This window comes from Solanum stenotomum, chromosome 4 (genome assembly GCF_019186545.1).
Source record: "Solanum stenotomum isolate F172 chromosome 4, ASM1918654v1, whole genome shotgun sequence".
NCBI lineage: Eukaryota > Viridiplantae > Streptophyta > Magnoliopsida > Solanales > Solanaceae > Solanum > Solanum stenotomum.
Genome location: NC_064285.1, coordinates 52804024 through 52810938, shown reverse-complemented (window position 1 = coordinate 52810938; position 6915 = coordinate 52804024).

Below are 6915 nucleotides of genomic sequence, written 5' to 3'. Positions count from 1 at the left end.
TATAGGTTGCTTATAACTAAATTGCTCGCTTTTAGCGGTTGGATTGTTATTATTGCTGTTGAGACTATTGTGGCTAGCTGCAGGAATGTGATCTATGCCTAGAAGGGCTATGTTCTGCCTACAAGGCTATATGGATGCCTAACAGGGCTATGAGTTGCCTACAGGGCTATATTGACGCCTAAGAAGGCTATGTGCTTCCTACAGGGCCATGTTGTTGCCTAAGAGGGCTATGAGTTGTCTATAAGCTATGTTGATGCCTAAGAGGGCTATGTGACTGCCTACGGGGCTAGGGGACTACTAATAGGGGTATATAGGATAATTGGCATCTTTCGGGCTTATGGGGGCCTGAGTAGGTGGTCTTGTGTGCTGTTTGTACCTGCCGAGCTTATGGGGGCTTGGTTAGGTTGTTGTTTTATTATTTTTGATAAGTTTAGATTTAGGAGCAGATAAGTACACTTATCTTAGCGTTGATTTATTTATTGGATTATTCTAGTATATCAGGATACCTCATCATAGTCTATTGCCTTTCATACTCTGTACATTATTTTGTACTGACGCCCCATGGCCTTGGGGGCGCTGCATTCATGCATGCAGGTCCTGACAGACGACCAAGTAGACCTCCTCAGCAGCAGGATTGACTTTTATCCGGTTGGCTAGCCCCTTTCCTCCGGAGCTGCCAGAGTTGGGAGGTTTGTTACCTTTTGTTGTATATATCTTTATGGGTAAGCTGGGGCCCTGTCCCACCAATCTTTACTACTCTTAGAGGCTTGCAGATTAGTGTGTGGGGTTTATAGCTACGTTATGGCCATGCTGGCCTATGTTGTTGATTTGCGGAAGCTTATGAGATGTTTGATGTATTGTATTGATATATACCTGCTTTTTGTTTTGGCATAGATATCATGGTGGCCTCGACGGCCCAATCAGGACTTCTGTGCTAGTTGACTATTTATTTATATGATCTCCTGGGAGTAGCTGTTTCTTTTATAGATCAGTTGACATGGGCCTTCTCGGCCGATGACTTAGTTTTAAGCCGAGATATACTTGTTTGATTTCTTGATTGCATGTGGCTGCCATGCACTAGTAGCGAATGGTTAAGCAGGGTCGGCTTGGGCCTGAGTTTTGGCATTAGGAGCTAGTTGCGCCCCTCGAGTTTGGGGCGTGACATTCCCTATCAGAGAAAAAACTCTCACTCAATAAAATCTTTATATTACTATTCACTAGGTTATGAACCCGTAGAAAAGAGGTTCAAAGTTTTGATGCAAGTTCATAATTCAAGTGGGCATGCACAAAGTTTTATTTTCAGCTTAAGCATAGATAAATCGAGGAGAAAAATTAAAGATATCATTAATTATTTTCCATGTTATAGTATGAAAAATTGCTCTATTAAAGGATTTATCTATATGATGGATTACTTGAAGAATTCAATAGTTGCATTTGATTTGAGGCTGAAAATTTTAGAGTTATTGGATTGGGCGATGATATATGTAAAAATATATTTGATTATGATTTGATAGAAGTGAAGGGCAAAATAACATTGTTGGACTGTTGGGGAAGTTTCACTGGTCGAAATGATTTATGGATTTTAGAAAATTCTGAAAAAGAAGAATGGAAGAGTCATGGCATTCACATTCCTTCGCAGTGGAAGGATGTGGAAGATATATTGAAACCAAAATATGGCAAGGATTCTGCGATTCTCGTGATGGCGAGATTATATTTATTATAGTGAAAAATAATATTTTATTTGTTACTTTTATGATGTTGGAAAAATTAGTTGGAGATACTTGGAAATTCATGGAGCTCCAATAGAGGATGAAATTAATGGCATTAATATTTACGTACAAAGCCTCTACTTATGCTAATAAAATAAATAAAAGTATTTCAATGCTTATTGCTAAGTTTGGACTTGTGATCTTATTTTTTCTTTTCTTTTCCAAATGAATATTATTGCTCTCTATATTATAATATTATATTATTAGGATTTATGTATGTCAAAACTTATATTTTTTAAATTTGTTTATAAAGTATGTGTTATCAAATAATAAAAAGTCATGAAAATTCTTCTAGAATGATAATATTTTATCTTTTTCTTTTTCTTCCTAGTAATCAAGTATTTCAAATCTGAATTAAATAAAATATTTAGTGTGACATGAAGTGTCAACTAGGAGAGAAGAATTATTTCACAATATTTAATATATTTTAAAAATAATAATAATAATAATAATAATAATAATAATAATAATAATAATAATAACAATAAAAATAGTTGAGTGACTATAAAATTCTAAAAAAAATATTAAAAAATTGATTGACAAATTCATGAAAATAAATAACCATTCAAGGAATTAACTCAAAGACTCTCCGAATAAAAAAAACATCACACATTTACTCTTACAGATAGGGAATTAATTGGTTTTCTTGCAAATAATAATTACTCGCTAGAAATATTCTCATATTTTGTATTTAGAAAATTAATTTAATTTAAATAAAAATATGTATCTTAAAATATTAATCAAATTTAATATAATTTAATCCTCAAAACCAAAAGAAAAAACTGAGGGGCCATAATTAGTAAGCCTTTGATCATATAAATTAAATATTTATCTTTTTCGTCACTGTGAAGAATTACAGGGTGAATTCTAGATGAAAGCTAGGTGAAATTAAGATAAAATTGCACACATGACTATAATTTATTAGTCTATTATTTATAGCTCAATTAAGAAACAACCTCTTGAATTGTAATGTAATGTTCGAAATATGAAAGACAAGACTTGAGAGTCTCCAAATGGAAAAAAAAAATTACTTAGGTACTTAGAGTCTGTTATAATTTTCAATTTCAGTACAAGAAAAAAAAATGACTTCCTTACTGAAACAAATTCTCCACTCATATACTCTGTACATCCCTTTAAATTACTTTTCACCAGGTTATGAACGTTAGAAAAAAAAGTATAAAGTTTTGATGATAGTTAAGATTTCACGTGGCCCCACAATAAGTTCAATTTTTTACTTTAAGCATAGATAACAAATCATGAAAAGAAATTGAAAGCATCGTTGATTTTTTACATGTCTCAATAGGAAAGATTTCTCAATACAAGGTGTTATTTAGCTACATGTTGAATTACTAGAAGAAATTATTCTTTGCATTTGATTTTAGTGCTGAAATTTTAGAATTATCGGATTGAATAATGATATATATGAAAATATATTTAACTATAGTTTGATAGAAGTGAAGACCAAATTAGCATTGTTAGATTTGTTATGAATATTTCTATGATCAAAATGATTTGTGTAGTGGAAAGATACTTTTGAAATCAAAATTTGGAGTTAATTTTGATGTAGAAAGCCTGTACTTATGCTAAAAAAAAATTACATTGCTTGTCACAAATTAAAGTTTGGACCTGTGGCCTTTTTTTTTTATATATAAAAAATATAATAAAATAATTTGCTTGTTATTTAATTGTATAAAGTTAATAACACTATTTTTGTCTTTTTTTTAAGTCGCTTCAATTAAATCAAATATATATATATATATATATATATATATGTTAGGATTTATGCATGTCAATGTATATGCTTTTAAATAATTAAAAAAAATCATAAAAGAATTCTTCTCAAAAGGTAATATTTTCTATTCTTTCTTTTTTCAAATTTGAATTGAATATGGTGTTTAATGCAACATGGCATGTCAACTAAAAGAGAATAGTAATTTTTTGGTTAGTATATTTTGAAGAAAAAAAGTAATTGAGTGATTTTATAGTTTTAAAAAATCAAATATGATTTTATTTAATAGACTATTTAGGAAATTAACTCAATCATGACATTACTTTTCTATAATGTTTGATATATGTTAGCTGGCAAAACTTTGTAGAGACGCAAGACTCAAGAGAGTCTACAAAAATAGAAAAAACATTATTCATTTACTTTTATAGATTAATAATTAACTTGTATAGTTTTGAATATATTAATTCAATTTTTTTTTTAAATTTTACTTAGTTTATTTTATAATCTTTTTTAGTATGTTTCATAAAGAATGTCTTTTTTCTTTTTCGACAAGTGATCATTAATTTTGACTTTTTCATATGATATATTAATTAAAACTGTATTTTAGTAAATTATATATATCTTTAATTTATGATTATATACATGATTTAAAATTTTTATTTACTTTATTAAAATTCCTATTATGTCAAAGTCAAAAAAGGAAAAAAGTTATTTTGAATCAGATCAACTTAATATAAATCTAATCCAATGCAAGTATTATAAGGCAAGTAGATGATAAAGTCAAATAAGACATTTAGTAAGGAAAATTTCACCCTACTTATAAAAGCTTGCAGAGACTTTAATTTGACACACTCAAACTTCAACCTCCTTTTACATGGGATACAAAGATGATACCCATGAGAAGAATTCCTACACTCCCTCAAGAAATAATTATCGAAATATTTTTTTGGCTTCTTGTTATGTCATTGATGCGTTTCAGATGCGTTTCTAAATTTTTTCAATGCCCTTGTGTTGGATTCAAATTTCACTTATGTTCATGACCGATGTTTTATGATTCATGATGGTGGAACAAAATTCCTTACAGGAAAAACTGAAATCTATATGATGTAGATCTAAACGAATATGGAAGTGTCTCTAGATGGAGTTTTGATTGTCACGGTTCAATACTTTGATGGGCCACATGTTAATGGTTCGTACTGTATTTGGAAGCACTACAAGGAGTGTCACGACCCAGACTGTCGTGATTGGCACCCACAGTAACCCTCTGATGGGAGAATCGTTACTACAACCCAACTAATCAAATTAACTAAAACTAAAGCATTTAAAGATATAGAAGAAGGTTTAAATGTCTAAAGGAAAAATAGGTAGTTCCCATAAACTCCGAGAGTCTAATAAAAATAATTGCGAAAATAAAGTCTAGAACCTAAAAGTCAATGTACAAAAACATCTACTAACGACAAGTCTAAGAAAATGGTGCAACCCCAAACTAAACATAAGAATATCTAAAGTACTAGTCTAAGTCCGAATAGAATGGACTAAACATAACGAACTCATGGCAGCCTGGAAGAACTGGCTCACCCTTAAATTCGATTGATCACTGATCTTTTAAACGAGGTATTTCAATAGCCGCCTGAAGATGTCCTGTACTCAACAAAGAAAGAACAAGTGTAGTATCAGTACACAACCATAATGTACTGGTAGGATCACGTGGCTATCTCAATAAGTGAGGCATATACAAGTAACCACAACAAAATAAACAGGCATATACCGAACATATACAATATCAGTCATCATTTCAAGATCAATGTACAATTTCACATTCTTAGTAATACACATATATGACAAGTCAATGGTTCTCTCATGGAACCCATACCCAAACTGTTAGTGTATCGGAACGTGGTACCCGATCCAAGTTAGTGTGCCAAACGTGACACCCGATTCCATTTATGCACCGAAACGTGGCACCCGATCCAAGNATACAATCATTCATTTCTGCTCATTTACGATTAGTGTGATCAATAGTGCAACATTTGCATACATACATGCATTATAATAAAGTAATTACTAACATACATCACAACCATCACCTACCTTGAAAAAATCTTGAACCCTCCTAAGAAACTTGATTCTTCCCATTACGGAATCTTTCCGCTTGCTCTAGGTCTACAAACAAACAATTCAATACGGGGATCAGTAATTAAGGTCTAATTTACCTGGATTATGACAAACCCAATAACTCAAATTATGATCCTAAGGTACAGCTAGGGCTTTTTTCACCATCCAAAACTGTTCAAAACCCTCCCCCAATGATATACAATCAAGATTCTACGTTCTACGGATCGAAAAATGAATTTGGGGAGTGAAAACCTTACCTTTAGCACCAAAAGTCATGGAAAACTGTCAAGAACACGTTTGGGGGTCATTTCCTAGCATTCAAAAACGAAAATTGTAGAATAATGGCATTTTTAGGGTTTATTTTAGACTTAATTCGCGACTGGTCCGTTATGGCGGAAAAACGGCCCCGCCCTGGCTGCTTGCACGGAAACAGTGAGCTAATTTAAGAGTTCCAAACCCCCATTTTACAACACACCTTCATCGCATGACACTCAGAAACTACCCTCTCACGCTAAGATCAGTTTCGAGAGTTCTACTTGCCCGAATTTGATTTCGTAAAGTCGTACGGGTTCCTTAACGTCTTAGCTATCCACTCCTGCGATCAAATTTATTAATAGATCCCTCATTTGTTACCATATCTCCCTAGACCTCATTAATTCCGATTTCGTCCAAATCTGATCTAGGCTAGGAATTCTCAAGTTACTACGAAAAAGTTTTTCGGCGCAAATTTTTTTTCCCATTGGCTTTTCTATAACGGCGGGTACAGGTCATTACAAGGAGCATGATAGAATTTTCAATCTCAGTAAAAGAAAAATGATAGTACTTCCCTATCAGAGAAAAAATTCTCACTCAGCTAAATATCTATATTACTATTCGCTAGGTTACGAACCGGTAGAAAAGAAGTACAAAATTCTGATGCACTTTTAGAATTCACGTGGGCATATACTAATTTTATTGTCACTTTAAGCATAGACAAAACATGGAGAAAAATTAAAAGCATCAATGATGTTTTTTTTCCATGTTTTACTAAAAAAATTTGCTCTATTAAAGAAGTTATCTATATGTTAAATTTCTTGAAGAATTTAATGGTTGCATTTGATTTAAGATCTGAAAATTTCAAAATTATTTGATTAGGTAATGATATATGTGACAATAGATTTAATTATGATTTGATAGAAGTAAAGGGCAAACTAGCATTGCTAGACTGTTGTGAATGTTTCACCGGTAGAAATGATTTGTGGATTTTAGAAAATTTTGAAAAAGAAGAATGAAAAAGTCATGGCATTCATGTTCCTTCGCAGT